Genomic DNA, 23,796 nt, shown 5'->3' with positions numbered 1-23,796 from the left:
TCCTTCAAGGAAACCTCCCAGCATTCCAAAACACATATCCTTCCAGGAAACCTCCAACATTCCAATCCCCAAGAAAAATGAAGTAACCTGTCTCAAAGACTACTGCTCAGAAGTTCTAATATTGACCAAAATGAAATGCTTTGAAAGACTGGTAATGGCCCACATTTGCAACTGGACAATCCAAACACCCCACAATTTGAGTACAGAATATGTGGGTCTCTGTAGGATGCCATCTATCTTATTATTCATTCAGCCCTGGATTACCTTGACAATAAGAACACCTACTTTAGAATGCTGTGCATTGACTATAGTTCAGCCTTCAACACCATAATTCCAAATAAGTTCATCCCCAAACCTCCAGAACTTGGCCAAGGGGCTTCCATCTGCAACTGGCTTCTAGACTTCTCAACTGGCAGGCCTCGGTAGATTAGAATTAGTCAGAACATTTCCCCCACCCTGACCCTCAACATTGGTGGCCCTCAGTCCCTTGCATTGCTCCCTGTATGCCCATGGCTTAGAGGCCAAATACAATGCCAGAAAGATCTTTAAGTTGAAGAAAGATACCACTGTTGTAGGTCTGATCCAGAACAATAATGAGGTGAAGTACAGGAAAGAGATCAAGGACCTAGTGTCATGGTATTATGATGATTACCTAATCCTAAACATCAGCAAAACAAAAGAGTTGGTTATTGACCTCAGGAGGCAGGGGGGGTGAACAAAGCCCTGTCCTCCTCAACAGAGTTTTTGTAGAGATGGTCAACAGCCTTTAAGTTTAGAGGAATCCATAACACCACAACCTAACCTGCTCCCCCCGCATTTTTGCAGTGATCAAGAAAGCACATCAGCATATTCATTTTCTCAGACATTTGTCAATGTTCATGGAATTTTCTTCAACTTCTACAGCTGCACTAAAGAAGGTATTCTGATGGGATGCACTCAGCCTGGTAAGGTCTCCTGAACCTGCAGAGAGTGGTGAATGCAGCCTAGTCCATCACAGGCTCGTCATTTCCTTCCATCCTGTCCACCTTCATGGCACATTGTATCAGGAAGGCTGAAAGTATCATCAAGGCCATTCCCTTTCCTTTCTACTGCTTTCTGAAAGGTGCAGGAGCTTGAAAACTCGATAGTGCTAGTTTATGGGGTGATCACTGGTCAGCGCAGACTCGGTGGGCTGAAGGGTCTGTTTCCGCACGGTATATCTAAAGTCTAAAATAAAGTCCAGACTTAAGAACAGCTTTTTCCCCCACTCTCATCCAACTCCTGAACCAATCACTTCTTTCACACCCCATGCTCCACTCTTAACTCTATCTCGTTTGTTTTTTCTGTTATTGTACCTTAATATTATTTTGCACTACTCGGATTTCGCACTACAATCTTGCACCATTCTGCTGTTTTGCACTCATTGTTGTATTTATTATTGTATTTATCATTACTGTATGTCTACTGCTTACACTGCGAGCTTCATGTGAACAAGGGATTTCATTGCACCCTGGTGTATATGACAACAAATTACTGTAATCTAATCTGTCCTTCTGTGTGCAATTGTTGAAATGAAACAACCACACCTGAACAAAGACTTCAAAGAATCTAGAAAAAAATAAATCAGTTCAACAAATTAAAACAGTGTTGAAAAAGTATGTGGAACAACCATATCAAACTCTTAACATCAAAATATTTCACTTAAAACAGCAAGCTAGTGAAGTAATTGAGTATATTTTCAAATGGCAATAAGCATCCATCACAAGCCTACACAGTCCCACAGTTACATCAGCCACTAGTCACATCCTGCATCCTGTAAGTAGTCCATTCACCGAGTTCCTACATCGCCATCATATTACTTCTTTCCACACAGTTGCTCTGAGATGTCTTCCTTCTTCCTGAACTGTGGCTTTCCCTCCACCTTAGTTTGATTGAAACTCATCCAATTGCTACATTTCTGCTCTCAATCCCTTTCTTCCTGGACTAGCAAAGAATAACGTTTTGTTGGTTCGCAGCTACCAACCTACCAGCCTTTACAATCAACAGATCATCCTTCCCAATTTATTCACAAAATAAATACCTATGATTTGTACCAGCATCTGCAGTTATTTTCTTACACTATCCTTCCCACTTTCTATCACTTCAACAAGATTCCACCACTAAATATGTATTTCCTTCCCCTCTCCTTTCAGCATTTTGTTGGGACTGTTCCCTTTGCGATCCCTTAATCTGCTCTTGTACAGGAATCTAAACACCTCTTACACTTCTAGTGTGTGGCATTTCTTGTTCACAATATGCTCACCTCTACATTTTAGAAACTAAGTACAGATTAGCTAGACATTTTGCAGAACACCCACTTTCAGCCTTCAGGGAGAACTCTCAGCTTTATATTGTCTGCCACTTCAATTCTCATTCTTATTTGCCACTCTGACCTCTGTCGGAGACTTTATGTTACAAAGAGACTCAGTGTTTAAAGAACCAAAGCTCATCTCCTGTCTGGATATATTATGAGTTTCCAGATATGCAACTTGAGTTCTAGAACTTCAAGTAAATCTTTTTTTTCTGTATCAAACTGGGTAATTTATCTGTACTCAAAACAAAAAGTGCTGGGGGAACTCAGACATTTCCATTCCCTCAACAGATGCTGCTTGACCCGCAAAGTTCCTCCCGCTCTTTGTGTTTTGCTAGAGATTCCAGAATCCGCAGTTTCTTGTGTCTCATCTACCTGCGATATTGGCCCCATTTTCCCAACTCCATTAGGATAGCCTGTCTTGCTGGTCTTGTTTTGCATCTCTGCATTTTGCAAATTTGCATTCCATTGCTTGTGTTCTCACTCTCTAACTCGCACACAGACAGACATGCATGTGTACACATGTGTGCACACTTTTCAATCTGCCTTCAGTTTGCATGCTACAGTTGGTAATGCAAATGCAATTTCTTTCAGCACTGCCGAAAGATATATGATTTTTTAGAGACAAACTGAGAAAACGCAAAACCCACGACAGTAACATTCAGGTTCAGGAACAGCTTCTTCCCAATAGCCATCAGGCTATTGAGAACTACAAATTCCAACTAAACTCCAAACCAAAAACTGCCCGGGTTGCTCAAGGGACTTTTGTTTTGTTTTGTTTTGTTTTGGCACTATATTGTTTTTTAAAATTTATTGAACTTTTAAAACTCTGTTTATTACATAGATTATTACATTACGTTACCTATTGAGTACCATGTTTACAACCTGATGTGCTTTTGCTGCAAGAAAGAATTTTACTGTTCCGTTTCCGAACATATGATAATAAAACACTCCTAATTGTCTTTTGAGAAATCTTAAAATTTGCATATCAGGTACAGCCTTCTTTCAGACATATTACGCTTTTTTTCATTTTAGTTTAGAGATACAGCGCGGAAACAGGCCCTTCGGCCCATAGGGTCCGCGCCAACCAGCGATGCCTGCACATTAACACTATCCTACGCACACGAGGGACAATTTTTTACATTTACCAAGCCAATTAACCTACAAACCTGTATGTCTTTGGAATATGGGATGAAACCAAAGATCTCGGGGAAAACCCATGAGGTCACAGGGAAAACTACAAATTCTCCCTGCAATTATATTGGCATAGTATTGTTGTTCTACTGCTATGAATCATCTGCGTTGAATCCTGCATTTCTTTTAAAAATACAAATGAAATGTTTCTGTGGGTTGACTGCGGCGAATAAAGTATTCTGCCCATTTTTAGTCAGAAAGGAGGATTTTACTTTTTCCCACTAATATTTTCTTTTTGTGGATCATTGTCGCATAGCATTTTCAATACACTTCAAAAGACACTAACAATTGAGGGGTGGGGGGTGGGGGGGGGGGTTGCAGATCCCAGCAGTTCACCGACAGAACCTCTCATCCAAGGTAAGAGGCATGCAGAAAAATTGCAAATAACAGAGTTCCAAACTTCTTATTGGGGACAAGGTGAAAAATCTGGCAGGTCTCAAGAGTGGGGGCTTCAAAATGAGAGGATTCCAATTTTACCAGGATCTTTCACCAAGTCCCGGAGTCCTTATAAAATCCCACCAGCTGAAATGGCGAGGAGCTCTGCAGACAAAGATAATTGATCCCAGATGGACTGATTACCTAGTTTGTCCCAGCAAGTGGTTCCTTTGGCATTTAAATACATTTTTGCCATGTTTTCTTATCCCTAAAATCCCTCGGGGAACTTATGGTAGACAAGCTGTTAGTATCTCAATTGCAAGTATAAATCAGAGCAAGTTACACTGATCCTCCTCGTGGCCCCACACCATGCCAATATAATTCCCCTTCATCCTCAAAATTTGGGATGGTATTTAGGGTTTGCTGCGTGAAAGAATAAATCCTCCCATCATTGACAGCCATAGATTTAAATTGTATTTCAGTTATAGCGAATAGAAGTATGGAAATGACAACTTGCACTTTACCACTGGATGTGCTGAAACCAGAATCACAATGTCCAGTAGGTGCTTGATTTGCAGTAAGTTGGTGCTCTTTTTATACATACTAACCTGACATGAGAAATAAGTGAAGAGAACCTTGCGGACACATACAGAATTCTTTACTTATAAATGTATTGACAGTATACTTCAATCAACCACTGAAGATATTAATCTAAGGTTGGAGTTCACTCTATAATTGTCACAATAGGTTCCTTTACCTTGTTCCCATTCAGGAATCCAATTAAGCATCTACCAGTGAATTTTTAAGATTTTTTCATTCAATTTTCAGGAACTGGACTTTGTTGCAAGGCTCATCTCGAACTGCCCTAGAGAAGGTGGTGGTGACTTGCATTCTTGAACCATTGCAGTTATTCTTCTGAAGATATTCCCACCATTCGACTCTGGAGGGACTCCCGTCATTTAAATCCAGCAACGATGAAGGAATGTATTTTTTCATGTCAGGATGGTGAATGACTTGGAGGGAAGAAGTAGGTGACGGTGTTCCATACACCTGCTACACTTGCCCATCATGGGTTTGAGCAATGTCATCCGAACAGTCTAGATAAGTAACTGGAGTTCTTTTTGAAAGCTGTGAACACTTTACCTTTGTGTACCAATGTTTGGGGTGATCGAAGTGATGCAGTCAAGAAGTCCAATTTATCCTGGGCGGTGTCAAGCTTCTTGAGCATCGTTGAAACTTAACACGTTCAGGTCAATAGAGACGTTTAAGTTGCGTCTTGAAAATCAGGTTATGAAATTAACTACTAAGTACATTGAAGACCAGGGGCTACAATATCCAATAGGTTTTTCAATTCACATTAGGCAGGAAATGGTGTTAGGTAGACTGATGGGACTGAAGGCTGATAAACCCCCAGGGCCTGATGGTCTGCATCCCAGGGTACTTAAGGAAGTGGCTCTAGAAGTCGTGGATGCATTGGTGATGATTTTCCAATGTTCTATAGATTCAGGATCAGTTCCCGTGGATTGGAGGGTAGCTAATGTTATCCCACTTTTTAAGAAAGGAGAGAGAAAACGGGAAATTATAGACCAGTTAGCCTGATATCAGTGGTGGGGAAGATGCTGGAGTCAATTATAAAAGAAGAAATTGCGGAACATTTGGATAGCAGAAACAGAATCGTTCCGTGTCAGCATGGATTTACAAAGGGGAAATCATGCTTGACTAATCTTCTGGAATTTTTTGAGCATGTAACTAGGAAAATGGACAAGGGAGAGCCAGTGGATGTAGTGTACCTGGACTTTCAAAAAGCCTTTGATAAGGGCCCACGTAGGAGATTAGTGGACAAAATTAGAGCACACGGTATTGGGGGTAGGGTACTGACATGGATAGAAAATTGGTTGGCAGACAGGAAATGAAGAGTAGGGATTAACGGGTCCCTTTCGGAATGGCAGACAGTGACTAGTGGGGTACCGCAAGGCTCGGTGCTGGGACCACAGCTATTTACAATATACATTAATGACTTAGATGAAGGGATTAAAAGTAACATTAGCAAATTTGAAGATGACACAAAGCTGGGTGGCAGTGTGAACTGTGAGAAGGATGCTGTGAGGATGCAGGGTGACTTGGACAGTGAGTGGGCAGATGCCTTGTGTGAGTGGGCAGATGCCTAGCAGATGCAGTTTAATGCGGATAAATGTGAGGTTATCCACTTTGGTGGTAAGAACAGGAAGGAAGATTATTATCTGAATGGTGTCAGGTTAAGAAATGGGGAAGTACAAAGAGATCTGGGTGTCCTTGTTCACCAGTCACTTAAAGTAAGCATGCAGGTACAGCAGGCAGTGAAGAAAGCTAATGGCATGTTGGCCTTCATGACAAGAGGAGTTGAGTATAGGAGCAAAGAGATCCAAAGAGAGGGCCCTAGTGAAACTGCCCCTCGAGTACTGTGTGCAATTTTGGTCTCCAAATTTGAGGAAGGACATTCTTGCTATTGAGGGAGTGCAGCGTAGGTTCACTAGGTTAATTCTCGGAATGGCGGGCCTGTCGTATGTTGAAAGACTGGAACGACTAGGGTTGTATACACTGGAATTTAGAAGGATGAGAGGGGTTCTTATTGAAACATATAAGATTATTAAGGGATTGGACACGTTAGAGACAGGAAACATGTTCCCAATGTTGGGGGAGTCCAGAACCAGGGGCCACAGTTTAAGAATAAGAGGTAGGCCATTTAGAACAGAGATGAGGAAAAACATTTTTACTCAGTGAGTTGTAAATCTGTGGAATTCTCTGCCTCAGAAGGCAGTGGAGGCCAATTCTCTGGATGCTTTCAAGAGAGAGTTCGATAGAGCTCTTAATGATAGCGGTGTTAGGGTGTATGGGGAGAGGGCAGGAACAGGGTACTGATTGTGATAGGCCCTGATCACATTGAATGGTGATGTTGGCTCGAATGGCCGAATGGCCAACTCCTGCACCTATTGTCTAATGTCTATTGTCTATTGTTTGTGAGCATAAAACTGGCAAGGACTCATGGGCCCAAATGGACGTTTTAGTAACAATAACAATCTTTTAAAATTCCATGTAGGAATTTGCAAATCAAATCTATTTAATTTTATTCCATCACGCAGAAGTTGAAACTATTTTTTAAAAAACAGGTGCTTTGATGAAATAAACTGGGTTTTTTTGCAGAGCCCAAGAAGAAAAGAAGAGAACCCTCATCAAGAAAAGAAGGGTGAACTGAAGTTGGTCTTTAAGATCGTGAAAGTATTTTGCAGAGTGGAGATAGATAAGATGTTAACATATAAGAGAGATTTCAACACTAGGATCATATATGTGATATTCACCAATAAATCCAACAGGGATTTCAAAAGATTCTTCAATCCTACTGCATTGGCTAGTTAGGGAAAGTAACATTGGTGAAAAATTATGATTTAAGAGAAAGGAGGAAAAAATAAAAGGTTATATCAGTGGAAATAGATGAAGACAAATGGCAGGAGGCATTAAAGCATAATAACTGGCAAAATCATTTGGTCAAATGATGCACTTTGATATTGTAAATTCTATGCATTTTAGTGCAAATGTTGATTGCTCTTGTATCATGTGTGGAGTGAAGGGCTGAACAACTGTGCCACATAAGTCAGAAAATTTTCAAACTAAACTAAGTTAGGAGCTTATTTTGAGCTTTGGATCTTTATTCTCAAACTAAATTGAAAGTTGTTTAAAAGTGTGGCATGTTTGAGATTAGCAATTTTCAGAAAGAATTGTAAGAGATTTGGCAATTCTGCAGAGGGATATAGCTGTCAAAAGGGTATAAGACTCGTGATAACCACGATCCAAAGTCATGTTACTGGGAAGCTTCGGACATGGTAAGTGCAGAGTGCAAAATCAAATAATCGTTTGAAAAACGGTGTAGACAGTTTTGAGTGCAATTAAATAAATTGCAGTGGGGCTGTTTTGGTTAAAATGTGAACATGTTCTCCAAAAAACATTAAAGAAAAACACAACCAACAGCCACCGAGTTCAGTATGAATACGGAATATGATATGTTAAACAAGCGTGGAATGAATTTAAACAACATATTATTTAGAATTAGGGAGAAGAGACATCTCAGACATGGAGTGAATTTGACATGAAAAGTTGCCACCATTCTGAAAATTCTTAGCTCACCATCCAAGAGGCTTGAGCACAAAATTCTAGGCAGACACATTAATGTGAAACAAAGAGAATGGTGTATTCTCAGTGGAAGCATCATTCTTACGCCACTTATTCTTATTCAACCAGCTTAATGCAACAAAAAAAACTGCTGCAATATCTCAAAGAAGAGGAGAGATGGCCTTCTTGTCAATATATAGCTCTCCTTCAATATCACAAAAATAAATTACAGTAACTGTTTGTGGAAATTTGCTGACTACAAATAATCTCACTGAAAGTAAGACATTTGAGACATCCAAAGATTATGAAAGGTGCCAAGTAAGTGCAAGTCTAACTTTTTAAAACTCCAGATCATCTTTAGCTTCCAAAATCAAGGTTTGATCCTCAAACTGAAAACATTCAATGACGACCAAGTAAACAATTCAAGCTCATCGAGCAGAATTAAAAGATATTTGCATTAAATGGAGTGATCACAGTTTTACTCTAAACCAATTGATTGCCATAAAAATGTGCCAAATTTGACTATAGCAAACAACTAAGCAAGACTTTTAAAGGATGAGGAATATTTAGCCATAGAGCTATGGAATAATATATCATGCAAACAGGCCCCTTGGCCCAACTCACCCACGCCAACCAAAATGACCAACTGAGCAGGTCATAGTCGGATTTTACTGGCTTTTATCTTGTACTGAACGTTATTCCCTTCATCTTGTATCTGTACACTGTGAAAGGCTTGATTGTAATCATGTAGTCTTTCCGCTAACTGGATAGCATACAACTAAAAAGCTTTTCACTGTTCCTCGATACATGTGACAATAAACTAAACTAAACTAAACATAGGCCTATATCCCTCCAAACATTTCCTATCCATGCACCTGCCCAAATATTTTTGAAATGTATGTATTGTACCAGCCTCAAGCACTTTATCTGGCAGCTCGTTCCATATGGAGGCTCGAAGGGCCAAATGGCCTACTCCTGCACCTATTGTCTATTGTCTATATGCACACCACCCTCTGCATGAAGAAGATGCCCTTTTAAATCTTTCCCCTCTCACCTTAAACCTATACCCTCTTGTTTTTGATTCTCCATCCTGCTGCAGATTTACAATGGAATGACCCAGTAGGGGTTTTATGCTGGGAGACATCCATTTGCAAATGCAGAAACATAATATTGCGGAGGCTGAAAGCTTGTAATGAATAAAACAGATAATTCAGACGTTGTCAATAGTTACTAAACATTAAAAGCATTTTCGAAAGAAAAACAACATTGGTTACAACAGCCACTAAATGGACAACTCCTTTGTTTTGGATGCTTTTTTGTATCAAATTTGAAGCAGTTTTAGTTTGCATTTCTCACAAAGTAGTAGCATAACTTCAGAAGTGTGCCTATCCGCACTGTAGAATACAATATATTGATGTGAGATTTCCTTGGGGGCACTGCTCACAACATTAGGGCAGCATGAGATAAAATTTAAAACAAGGTTTTACCAGTGTTATTGGTCATTCCCAACAATCCCAATAAAATGATTACTGTTCAGAGAATAAAATTCTGCTACTAAATATTATGCACTAGACAACAGTTGTTTCTGATAAGGAGAGTTAGATTTGTAGAATATTATTACTAATTTTCTCAAACTACCAAAGCAACATTACTGGAATGTTAGTTTTGACCCAAGTTTTATCTAAGCTCTATTTGAAATTTACATTAGCTCTTGTACAGGCCAAAGATCATTAATATGCTTATGTGTGTGCATGTGTGCATGCATGGGTGATGCTTAACATATTACATTTATACTAATGTTAATTGATTATTTTTACAGATATATCAAGGTAACTCTTAGCTCAGTCAACATTACAAAGTCCTCATAACAAACATCTAAGGACTAGTGAAGGCTCAAAATATAATTTAAATGTGGAAATGGACATTAGTAATAAATTTACAGTATAGTTTGAGGAATGTTTAGATTATTTAGAGTACGTAATGGTTCTGAGCCTCAGAATTATTCCACATATGATCCCCAAGTCAGCCTGGCGCGGCCTAACAGGGCTATTCATGTTCTGGGCTTCATTACCATGGCCATAGCACAAAGGTGGAGGGTTCATGGCAGACATCAGGGCTCAGACAGCAGAGAAGTAGACCCTGCCCCTGACCATCTTGATCATCTTCTGACACATTATGCCATGGGAGTCCCTGATGGGGGTCAGAGGTTATGGGGAGAAGGCATGAGAATGGGGTTAGGAGGGAGAGATAGATCAGCCATGATTGAATGGCAGAATAGGCTTGATGGGCCGAATGGCTGAATCCTGCTCCTATTACATATGGCCTTTTAATTGTTTCTAAATGTGTCCAAATCTGAAACATTAAAAATAATTAAAATCCATTCAAATATTTTTTAAACTTAATTCTGCCAATGAGTTGTTTGTAACATTTAAAAAAATTTTTTTTTTTTAACTTACCTGATGTTAATAATATAATATAATAATAATTATTAATTGATATAATATAAATGAATTATACTAATGTCAATTAAAAAAAAGAATAGCGATCCAATTTCAGTGACATAAAATGCTGGGGACCAAGATGAAGTACATCTAGCCCCTCAGCATTATGCAAAATCCCAGAATTGGTTTATACTAACGGACAGCAATTCAGAGGAATCAAATTACCAACAGTCATGATCATTTCACATTCCCTCTTTCCTTAACCATCCACTTTGTACATTTTCTACACCTTCCTGGCATCTGGTTTATTCCCAGTTTCTTTTCCTAATTATCCAAGCTCTGTGATATTTTCTTCCCAGATTCAGTGCTTCAACTCCACTGCGTTCAGTCCTACTAAGAACAGCCCTTAGTGCTTCATTGCCCACAAATGTTCTCAGCTGCATTTCGCTGAAATTAGCACACAGATTATGTTCCCACTTACCCACTCACCTGATTGCATCCTGTCATTATTACTTTCTACGACTGGAATATCACTGGAGATTGTCGAAAATATTATAACATTTTTAAAATGCTATAGCAGTTCCCAAAGAGTTAATGTAGAAGAACTGTTCCAATCTATAACAAGCTGACAGAAACAATGATAACTTTTCGCTAGTATATACCAACCGGGTGACACAATCCAGATGTTTTTTCCCCCTTTTCTGAAAATGAGGCCCAATTTAAATCATTTGCCTTAAGGCAAGGGGTCAGTGATAGCACCCAGATCACATTGGTCCCGTCTCAACCAGCGGCTTCTCCAAAAACAAAGCAAACTACTGTTGAGGCAAACATTTCAGCCCTCAATGTCTCATCATCTTGCTGGGAGAATATGCCTGCGGCAGCAACTAACAATCACATCGCCCAGCCAGACAAATAGGTGAAAAACAGTTTTATAAAAAGATTCTGCAGTCCGTACAGAGGATAATAGTCAAATTACAGGTAGCTTGATGCCTCCGTTGTTTGCATGCAATGATGAAACTACAAGTGGCTGAATTTTATATGTACAAGCAGCATCAGAACCCACGACAAGTACCAGCTTTTGAGGCATGAGTTGGCTCCTCTTCTTTTCTCCTTCTTTTCTCTTTCTAGGTGACGAGCCTCATCATCTTTTCTCTTCCTTCTGGTTAGTAATTCAAAGAGACTGTTCAAAATCAGTGGTTGCTTTTCTACCCAGATGTACCAGAAAAATTATATCGGAGTGTGTTTTATGCATTTTTAGATGAAGGTGTCAAATAATCCACAGTTGGCAGGGTTGCATTTAATCTTGAGATAGGCACTGAAATGCCAATGTTACACCCTTCAAAAAGCAACATAAAAATGGTTCGGGAGTTCACCTATTATCATGTAAGGTAGACTAAATTTGTGCAGAGAAAGCACTAAAGCAATTGTATCATAAATCGATTGGGCAATGCCTAACTGTGAACCAGATTATATAAACTAAGCAAGGGGATAGCACAATATTTGAGCAAAAAATAACCTGGAACTGTTTGAACAAAAAAATGATATTCTGTAATTGCTTTTCTACCCAGACAAAATATATATAGAAAGATTTTTAGTGTATATTCAGACAAACATTTCAAACAATAGAGATATCATTATATTTTAAGAGGGCAAGTTATCTGCGGTTATAACTTTATCCAGAAATGTCAATATTGTGTTATATTTTTGAACAGGGAGTTTATGGATGGGAAGAGTTCATGTGTAAAGATAGCCAGTCATAAACTGAGAGGTAGTAGAGCACAGAGAGATATGGTCAAGGAATTGGTTGTGAGGAAATGAAAGCCATTTCTCATTTAATAGGTGAGCCCAATAATGTGTGAGTATTGAGGATTAAGTCAGTTGGGAAGAGACTATGAAATGAGATGACTAGAATAAGGGAAGATATGGAAATGGTGTCAGGGTAAGGAAATCTCACCACAATTATGTTTAGCTGGATAATTTGATTCCCTAACCCAAGAAGGATTTATTCATCTTATAGTGGTTGCAATAAAGCTTAGACACAAGAAACTGCTATTGCTGGAATTTTTAGTTAAGTAGTGCAGAATAGATGCAAGTCAGGCATTTTCTCTGGAGGGAATGGGCAGATGACATTTTGGCTAAAGATTCTTCATTGGATTGATATGGGGGGGGGGGGTGGGAGAAAGCCCTCTTTTCCAACTTTAAACTCCTCCCCCCCCCCCCCACTTCTTCATCAGTCCGAAGAAGGATCCAACATGAAACATTATCTGTTGATTCCCTCTGCAATGCTGCCTAACCCATTGAATTCCTCCAGCACTTTGTTTCATTGTGATAAAGTTTCATTAGATTGATTTGATAGAGCAGAGTTTTATTTTATGAGTAGACGTAATGTATAAAGGATTGTATTAAATGCATTTAGAAGAATGAAAGATTATCCCATTGATCATATATTTTGTTCAAAAGGCTGGACAGACTAAATATTGAGAAATCTGTTTCTCCAACCAAAGCTACCTAGGGGCCATTTTCAATATTTAGATGATTAGATTTCTTGCCACTGAAGGGACCAGGAATGTGGGATCAACATATATATAGCCAGGCAAGAAATCTATTTCTCTGGAAGTTCATCCCCCATGTTCTCAGTGAATAGCAAAGGAGATTCAATGGGCCATATAACCTACTTCCTTTCCTACTTCTTATCATCATGAGTTCTTTACGATTAGATGTCGGACAAGAGAGAACAGTGAGATGATATGGGAAGGGCAGCTTGATGGGAAAAGGAAATCAAACACCAACTACAGAGAACTGTTCAGCAGCTTGAGGTTACAATACCATGAAAGGTTGACAACCAAAAGATAGGAATTTTAAAATAATTTTTCATAGAGGTAGGGCTGAAGGTAAATAAAAAGATGACGATGTGTTACATAGCAACATAGAAAATAGGTGCAGGAGGAGGCCATTTGGCCCTTTGAGCCAGCACCGCCATTCATTGTGATCATGGCTGATCACCCACAATCAGTAATCTGTGCCTGCCTTCTCCCCATATCCCTTGATTCCACTAGCCCCAAGAGCTCTAACTCTCTTTTAAATTCATCCAGTAAATTGGCCTCGACTGCCTTCTATGGCAGAGAATTCCACAAATTCACATCTCTCTGGGTGAAAACGTTTTTTTCTCACTTCAGTTTTAAATGGCCTCCTCTTTATTCTTAGACTGTGGCCCTGGTTCTGGACTCCCCCAACTATGGGAACATTTTTCCTGCAACTAGCTTGTCCAGTCCTTTCATAATTTTATACATCTCTATAAGATCCCCTCTCATTCTTCTAAACTCCAGTGAATACAAGCCCGGTCTTTCCAATCTTTCCTCATATGACAGTCTCGCCATCCCGGGGATTAGCCTCGTGAACCTACGCTGCACTGCCTCAATAGATAGGACGCCCTTCCTCAAATTAGGAGACCAAAACTGCACACAATACTCCAAATGTGGTTTCACCAGGGCCATATACAACTGCAATAGGATCTCTACTCCTATACTCAAATCCTCTCGTTATGAAGGCCAACACACCATTAGCTTTTTTCACTGCCTGCTTACTTTCAGTGACTGGTGTACGAGGACACCCAGATCTCGTTGCACTTCCCCTTTACCTAATCCGACACCATTGAGATAATAATCTGCCTCCTTGTTTTTGCCGCCAAAGGGGATAACCTCACATTTATCTACATTATACTTCATCTGCCATACATCTGCCCACTCACTCAACCTGTCTAAGTCGCCATGCAACCTCCTAGCATCCTCTTCGCAGTTCACACTGCCACCCAGCTTTGTGTGATAGCAAGGAAAGTAAGAGCAGTAGCCAGCTCAGTTCAAATAACTCTCAGTGAGACCTTGAGGCATGTAGAGCACAAGCTTAGAGGTCTGGATTTGAATTAAAGTAAAAGGGTAGGTGTTGCATCTCCTGTGGTTACATGGATAAGGGGTGTTTTTGCTGGGGTATTGTTGGTAAAGAAGAGCAAACCAGGGATAAAGAAAAGTGTGGAAAAATATATCCGGCCGTGTAATCTCATGGAAAGTGATGCATTAAATCTGGAGACTGGTAGGAAGGAAAACAAGCACAAATCTTTATTCAAGCTGGGTAGAGAGCAGATGAGTGCAGAGGTATGGGGAAGATCCTGTCAGCTCTGGTAATGAAGGAGCCAAGGTTAAGGAAGAAGTAAAACATCTCAGAAATATTGGTGTGGAAAATCTTAACTTCCAACAGATGCAACAGAGATTGATTGAGTAACTGCAAGAATGGAATGAAGTCTTTAGAAGAAATATGGTTGGTCTGAAGGCTTGTTGTGGATATTGGTTACAAACATATCACCTGAAATGGAGATAGATAAGTCAAGAAAGGAAAAGGAAGAGTTAGAGATTGGCCATGTAAAAATAATAGCAAGATGGAAATTTCAAGTACATTTAATGAGTTTGTCAAATGTTGTAAGTCCAAAAAGCAGCAGTAATACAGTGCAATATGACAAAAAATTGAGGATGGGAGCCTGAATTGACTGAAACAAAGAATTTAAAATGTTTGGAATCTTATTTCTTCATATATTAATTCTCGAAAAGATGGGGAAAATTAAATATGTTTCATTAGATTTGGTTTTTTTCTCAGTTCTAAAATTTATTTCCTTCTCGTTGTTTTCTGTGCTTCGTTTGATATCGAGCTCACGATTTTTGTTCACACTTCAGATTCCATGTACTTTTTAAAAAGTGTAACACCCATTAGCAATTTCTCAATTTGATTCGGTAAGAAGACATATCATTGCTTTCCCTTTTTACATAGGTCCCAAGCACCTCAAAAAGGCATTTAAAGTAGTTGAATAATGAGAAATTATGCAAATTTATGATAGTAGCAAATACAACAACATTCTGAAACCATTCAGAAACTATTCACCTCAAAATCTAGAATATTCAAGGCAAATTATAAAGAGATGATAAATTAATTAAGGGAATGAATGGGTAAAAAAACCAGCCATTTCTCCAAGAAACTATTGAAAATAGTCAAATAATTATCTGTACAATATCAACTCAGTACATTCCCTGAAGATCAAGGACTTAATTTGCCTAGTTAAGCAACATGGTCAAATTATTCAGTTGAGCGACAGTGTAATCTAAAATAAAGTGTTTGTATGAATATACCAAACTAGAAATCAAGTGGTCTTAGAATTCTATTGAAAGGGGAAAAAAAAAAAATCACAGAAAAATATTAAAAGGAAAATTATAGAAATTTGCATGAGATATCTATGTAATCACAACATATTTCACCAAATATTTTACAAGAGAGACTAATAAAAGGTATAATGAATGTGAGGGAATAATGGGTGATGTTGGAATGCTAGGCAGCTAAATGAGTTCCTTGAATAAGTAGTCACACTAACAGCCATTTGAACATGGAAACATAAAAATGTAATGGAAAATATTTTTTTAACCGAAACTGTTCTCATTATACATCTTTGAGAGGTTTAATCATGAGTCACATCAAAGAGCTCTGACATGGCTTGACTGGTAATATTCTTGAATGGGATAAAGAAGGCATTATTTTAATTATCTGGTAAAAGTAAAAATAAGTCATCGTGCCCGATAAATATGCCTAACCTAAACTTAAACTTCCATTTCCGAACAATATATGATCAATTATTTTTAATTTGTGTAAGAGCTAAATTCAGCTGATATTCAATCAATTCAAGTATTCTATTAATTAACAATGTAGATATTGTAGCAACTGTCCCTGTTTTCCTACCAAGATATACATCTCATTTTTTATTCAGAAGCAACATATTCTGTCAAGTTCCTTGAATCTTATGCTGTTATGTTGTTGAGCAACTCAGTTTGTAACACGTTTTTTTCACCACCAGGAGATGCGATTACTTCTACTTCCTGAAAAACATTTGGTCTGGGTGCCATCGCGATTACTAATGTGTGGATGTAACTGTGCTAAAATAGCTTCTAGTAGAATAAAGTCTCATAAATGAGATTAATACATAATTTCTCAGATACTGTGCCAATCTGAGAAATATTACAATGCCCATGATACGGGACTAAATCAAATAAAGAAGATGTTTTGAAAAAGGATACGTGCAAGCAAGGCAGCACCTTGCTGTTGTGTCCATTCAGAGTGAGAGAGAGGAGATTCTGAGAGCAAGTCACCTTGGCTGTACTTGAGAACCTCCTGAGGTTTGGTCATTAAATGGTTCTTAGGAGCATGTTGGCTGTTTGCCCTATAAGCAAGAAAATGTGGAATACTGCAGGATGATCTTAAAAACTATGACTTTTTGGTTAGGAACATATGTATTATATAGAGCAAATTAGATTACAGAAAACATTATCCAATGACAACTGTTGTTAATCACTAACAGTCTTAGAAAAACTACAGATCAAATAGCTGACAAGTTTCCATTGAAAACTTTGGAATATGTAATTGGAGAAAAGTTATTGATGCCAAATCGTCTTCTGAGAATGACAACAAGGTCTTCCATTCAAATTGCATCAAGAACTGAAGATTTTTTCATGGATCTATGACCTTACACTTCCATCAATCTGAATATTATTCACTTGATGTCCAGTAACTATGCAAGCATACAAGCTATTTAAATTGAAATAAAAAATGCTTTTGTTTCTGTAAGCCAATAATCAGGCTGACCAACAGTGAGTATCTTACGGATATAATGTAAGAATGTCTGAATGCTGCAGACCAATATTTCAATATAAGATAGATGTTTTGTTCAATACCCCTTAAGGAAACATTTGTAAGATAGGTTTATAGGTATGATGAAAACCTGATTATTATTTGATTTAAGAAGGAAAGGTCCTGAGATGGTGCAACTAAGATTCAAATGGGCCAGATATAAATGGATTAATTTTAATATTACTATTCAACCAGACTCCCACATTCCACTGTTCTAATTAAGTATCTATATAATGATTTGTCCTTTAAATGTGATTACTGGGATTTTAAAAAAATTGAAAGTGACAATCAAACACTCCAAGAACATCAATAATTATGTTGAAACTTATTTCCAGTACTCTTCAATTACACTGATCTAAATTACTGCTTCTTCTCCAAATCCAAAGGATTTTATAATTCCAGGCATTGCTGTATGTCAGTTTTATTGATACTAGTTAATATATTATTTATTTTTGATATATGATTAAACATACAGTAAAGATCAATATATTGATGAAATAATATATTTCCTCGCACAGAAAAATGAATGCATTGTGACTTTGATTATTTCGTTTTTCTCCTTCAACTTGATGCTGAAATAGAGGTGTACAGAAAAAAACCCCATTACAAGGGAATTTAAAGATCAGGCAATTTACAAAGACAGTATATTTCTTAAATGTCATTACATTTAGTGTATGTTATCCATACACTACCAAACATAAATTGCTTTTTTTGGTAATCTTGAATACATTTAGTGGTATTGGTTACAGTAACTCAGCAATATGGCAAACTTTAAAAACAAAGTACTGGTTTCTAAAGATTAGGAACTGATGTTTTATAGATAAAATAATGAGTGAGGTGTACTACAATGAGTGATAGATTTGTCCAATTTGTGGCTATTAGTGGCCATAGGGCATCTGTTTTCATTTATCTATACTAAGGAAGTTCTGAATATTTTTCTTTTAGATCAAAGTAACTCAAAATTTGTGATTGTTTATTCAGGTTTACTGTTGGCAGTATAGTTCTTTTTGAGTATTTCTGATGCTTAATTTATTCAAAATGGATGGACTTTCTATTATCTTTGAGGTTCCACATGTAACTATCAACTATTAATAAACTCATTAATTTTAAAATAAGACAACAAATAAAAGTTAAATACTTTCCAGTGTAATAAACGTTTTGTGTTCCATGTTTAAACTTCACGTACTTAAAACAGTTGGGACCTGAAATATTTAAAACAAATAACTCTTGGGTAGTTTGGCCAGTTTAGTTTGTTTTGATGCCAAGATGAATTTATTCCAACATTATCTCGGCATTAGCAAAATTTATGAAGAAACCCGATTTATATAATGCTACTTTAATATACACGGATGTCTTTGTTATTGCCAAGAGGGGCCGGGGTGTTTGGTGAATAATTAAGTTACCAGTTTTGCTGCACATAGACACCACATACATGATTACATTAATGAATAATGTGCACTGACTAATCTGCATCTTATAAACCATAGTTCATTCAATGTATTATTTTGTAACTTATGCAATGCATCTCCACGGGACATGCCTATTGAAGCTTTCATGTTATTAATCAACTGTGCACAAAATAATTTCTGGACAATCAGTTTATTAATTAGTTGTGAGGGAGCTTTAAATTGACATATATGAAGCTACAATTTTGTAAGTTATAAAAAATATTCATAAACTATTTTAATGCCTTTTCAGCAATGATGAAGCAAAAGCTCAGTAAAAATCATTGATATTGTTATAAAGAATTGTGCATCTATACACAAGTGATGCTAAATGGAATACAGCGATTATTTTAGTTATCACTTGCCATACATTCTTTTGATTTTTTTATGGTTACTGCAACTGTTTTCAAACATACACTGCCCTGTGCATTATTTATTTGAATATTCAAGTATGGTTGCTCATTGATCTAATGTTAGCCAATGTGTTTCTCATGTGGACTGTTTTGCACAGAACTATGCAAAGCTTGTAACTTGTTTCAAAGAATCTGACTTCCCGAAGTATTTTTTTAACAGAACTAAGAATGCCTGCAGATTGTGCCTTGCAAGCTTTTCATCTCATTGTCTTTAGAGAAACAAAAGATCCTTAATAATGTTTTTTTTAAAACAGCTTATTTATTAATGTCCTTGGAACGCAGTAGAAAAGGTGTATCCTTGCCGCCAACTGGGGGATTTGGGCTTTGTAGTTCTATTTTTACAAGAATAGGCTGATTTGTCTTAGGCTATTACCGTCTATTACTGCTGGAAGTATCCTGTAAAGGTGGGAAGCAGCGAATCCTGGCATTCTGCCTAAAGAGAAATCAATGAAACAAATTAATCCTTCGCAGGCTGCAATGACACAGTAATCCATCATTCAGAGCTGCTTTTATACACGAAATCAGGGAGCAGGCAAGGAGAAGGAGCCCTGGGGGATACCATAGACACTCACAACATACAGCAAAGAAAATACCAGGGAATCATTTCATTTGGCTGGGTTACATTCTAAGTTGATTGTCCAGTGCTAATAATTTCATTGGGTTAAATGCTGATCCCAAAATGTGCACCTAAGGCTAAATGGACTTTTATTACTTGGTCCAAAATTACTGAGTATTATACTTAATTAGATGGACACGTGAGTAAGAACTTGACCCTGGCGTGATCTGATGAATCTGGGGCCGTTTCACAAAGTAAATAATTAAGAATAGTGTGTCCTGAATAGTTGACTTAAACAACCTTTTGCCTTCGTAAATGCAATTGAGCAAAAACATAACTCTGAATCATAACGCCGACTCCGTAAAAGTTTGATGTGACCCAAATATCAGTCGCAATTACACTGTAAAATATTGATTATTATATGTTAGTCGAGGGTGCGCACACGACAGGCTGTCGTCTCCGAGCTCCGGCTCCCAAATGATCTGCCCATCTTAGTACACAAATACAGTTATTTCAAGAAGAGCTCATAGAACGTATACGCTATCTTTATGACTTTGAGTTTAACTTATGAAGATGTGTCGCAAAGCGAAAGAGAATCATATTTTGTAATAGATACGGATTAAATATCGATTTTAAACATGGTCTGTCTCCCTACAGCCTACTTTTCAGGCTCTTGCCATATATTGCATATCAATCAGAAAGATGGATAGATAGATAATTCTGTCTTAATAAGATACTGGAAATGGAACTATAATCTGAATGAAATGAACCGTTCTATGCATATTACATACAGTTGCTCCTGGTTAGTTTACCACAAAGCCATTAACAATAGGAAAAACCACGGACGCTGTAAAAGTACAGTATTAGACTCATAGCGAATCAGTACAAAAGAGTCATGTTAAATGAGTTGCGTAATTAAACACCAATATTTTCCAACGCAATGAATGATACGTGTTCGTGAGGGATCTGTCTCATTTCACAAAAGTTACTTTGTTCAGCCAGAAATGCAGATAGTTAAAATGGGTATTCGTGATGAGTGACAGAGACCCGCTGAATGACCAGTGTAATTTGCGTTTGAACGTGGTCCCGGTAATATCGCAGTGGTATTGGCATTATTCAAAGTGGCCGTTGTATTTATGCATATAAAAATAAAATGTTGCTGTTCATTACATAAAAAGCAAAGCATTTTACGCACTATATATTGTTACATATGATAGCACTAATTGCACACAGGATCCTGGTGGACGCCGAGAGCGAGATCACCATAATTTACTGTTGAAGTAATTGAAGGTATAGCCAGCGACGTAAATACTATTTCATCGGCAGCTGCTCCAGAAATGTTGGAGATGTGTTAATAGATTCATAAATGTTAGCTTTCTAAGAAGGTGTTTCTATTGGCTCTCCAATCTTTATTCTTCTGACCTCGAAAAAAACCCTGAAAGATTATGTACCATTGTACATTATTAAAAATACAACAGTTCTTGCTTCACTGGGTATGTCGCAATCAGTGGCAGACTAATATTAAGGGAGTAAATGCTGTTCGTTTTTATGAGCGTAAAAGTTGCCACGACCGGATCATAGATAGAGACTGTCGTGTCATTTTGGCCCTTATTGTGTCGGGTGGGATTTAAAGGTTTTAACATTTCGCATTCTATACTCAATAAACTTGCAGTAAGATGGACTTTAAAAATACACTACATGAAGGTTGGTGGAGGATCTCGAGTGAACTATGTGTACTGAAAAATACTGCTGCAGAACAAAAGAGTTTAAATTGTAAACCGTCGTGACAGTTTGGCAAAATAAAGCACCTAAACAAAATGCGCCATAAATTGGTGCAATATATACCCTGGTACAGTGGCTTCATTCTGTAGAAAGCACTTTAAAAAAAATGAAAAATACTTTTAGTCACGACATTAAGACTTAATGTTTATTGCAAGTTTTCTGTCCTGGTCGATGCGGCATCTGAAAATGCTCTGTAAGGCCAGGAGAACTGAAATACAAAACGCGAGTTGCTGGCGGCGCTCACCGTCTTTATTCTCATTGCGAATTTGCTGCCTGTAATAATGAGATCTTTCAACCCACTCACCTCTGCCATCGACCCCGCCCCCACCACCAACTGAGCCCACCTCTGCTCACCCACCCTACCCCCTCCTCACGTCCTCCCCCCCCCCCACCACCTCCACCTCGCCACCTTTAATTTCAATAAGACACTGTCGACTTTCCCTCACTTTCAACAAAACCATTAAAGCACATTTTCTCTCTTCTCCTGTCATTTGTGTGGGAGAACCTCAGAGGAGGAGCTGTGCAAACACCTGAGATGTGAGATGAGAGGGCAATAAAGACCTGGTAATGGAACAATTTCGCTCCCTGCTTCCACTGGGAGCTCAAAACGGAATGCGACCACCGTCCAGCCCTCCCTACAACGCCTGCTTATCCTCCTCACAAAACGCATGGGTTTTCGATATTTTTTTATATACTTCAATGTCTTCTTTCTTAATACATTATGCTGAAACACGTTCATGATGAAAATCGTCTCTATATTTCATATCAAGAGCATTTGTCTTAATTTGGATAAATATGCAACAACTTGCATTTGGCTCTTTTTTTTCCACCAAGAACGGCGAATTTTATATAGTGCGAGGTGGGATATTTCATCGCATCCTTGCCACGCCAAGGTCTGACTTTCCGCGCTCGGCTCAAAACACGGACACATTATCTCTGCTCCAATGATACCCGCATAACTGATAATTTGTATCCCACTTCTCCTTTCCAGCTTGCCAGACTGTTCCCTTCCCCCAATCCAGGCGCACACGGAGGAGGTTGGATGCGTTTGGCGTCTTATAAACAAACAAAATTGAATGTAATTTTAATCAGTCAAAAGTCTATCGATTCATCTGATCAGCAATGTCACCTGAAGCGGTTACATTGACCACCTTGTTTTTAAAAAAATGTCTTGCAGTAACAATTCAAATTATTATTTCGTCAACAGTCTTCCTTGCATGATGGAATATGTTGTATGAGATTCGATGGTTTCTCAAAAGAAATAAAAGGAGGAAAAAAATGACATTGATTCAAATGCTGCCCACTCTTCAGCAGGTTATAGGTCACGTGATCAAAATATCAGCAGCACCGTATCTATTGGAACAAAAAAAACTACTGTAGCTAGAATTATAGATGGAAGATTGCGTTCTGTCACGTCTCTCTTTGACCAGTCTTTCAGCTCTTTGTGAATTGAGCATTAGGAACTTTAATAATGACATTAGCTTGAAGTCCACACACGAAATGTTAAATGCATGTTTGAGATACAGATTAGAATAATATGATTCTAATCATGCTTACCAGATTGGAAATTCAATTAAATTATTAAAACATTTTATTCTGATTATTATGTCTATTTAAAATTTAAAGGAAATGTTCTGTTTTATTTATTCACAGATGCACCAAAATAAATGGCCTACGTTTAACCAGTCTAGGTAAAGAATTATTAGGTTTTCCGATTAACTTTAGCTTCTGATATGCTCAACATTTTCCCCATTATTTAAGCACTTTGCCGTTTCGAAAGAAAGCAAATAATATTGCAATAAATATGTTATCCTCATAACTTTTTTTAGATTGTGTTTATGATTCGTGACAGTCCATTGGGAGGGGGGGGTGGAAGCGTGGGGGGGGAGAGAGTTATTTGATAGCTGTGTCTTACTTTGTTGTACACTTTGGGAATGCGCTCGTTTGCTACTTAATTCACAAGAACTGTCACCTTCTCAGACAGATGCGCAGCATTATATCCGAACTAATGGACACCCAATTAACAAGTCGATATGGAAGTTAATGTTTTAAACGACTCGCAGTCCACCTCTGCATCGGGACGTCCCAGTGTCCTTTCCTGTCAATGAAGTCATTTTGAAACCTGGTTACTGGGTTAATGAAGTAAAAACAAAGGCCAATTTGCGCAATGCAAGCTTGCCACACTTAGTACGGTGTTTGTGACCGGGTTTTCTCTTGTTACTGACATCGGTTCAGAGATAAACAGTAGTCTGGTAGCAGGTATTCTCCAAAGGTCTTTTTTAACGAAGTGCCATTGGAATTTTTAAGTCTACCTGAGAAAGCACGTACGGCTGCAGTTCAAGGTCCATTCCTCAAGAACACCTCAAAAATTGCAGCACTCCCTCTGCACTGTATCGAGCGT

At 38.1% G+C, this 23,796-nt stretch overlaps 1 long non-coding RNA gene across 13 annotated transcripts in view; it reads right to left on the bottom strand.

The window, feature by feature from the left end:
- LOC144592122 (uncharacterized) overlaps positions 1–23,796 on the bottom strand; it is a 63,217-nt gene that overhangs the window by 33,684 nt on the left and 5,737 nt on the right. For 3 of the 13 annotated variants that reach the window (XR_013547076.1, XR_013547082.1, XR_013547075.1), the window contains one exon: positions 19,431–19,486. The exons of 8 other annotated variants lie outside the window; for them this stretch is intronic. This is a non-coding gene — a long non-coding RNA (uncharacterized LOC144592122). Of the gene's footprint in view, positions 1–19,430; positions 19,491–23,707; position 23,796 lie in introns of those variants that run through there. 2 more of the 13 variants (XR_013547073.1, XR_013547080.1) reach the window with 2 other exon arrangements.

Source organism: Rhinoraja longicauda, chromosome 3, assembly GCF_053455715.1.
Source record: "Rhinoraja longicauda isolate Sanriku21f chromosome 3, sRhiLon1.1, whole genome shotgun sequence".
Lineage (NCBI taxonomy): Eukaryota > Metazoa > Chordata > Chondrichthyes > Rajiformes > Arhynchobatidae > Rhinoraja > Rhinoraja longicauda.
Note: the sequence above shows the minus strand (reverse complement) of the source record. Positions and strands in the feature narration are given on the sequence as shown.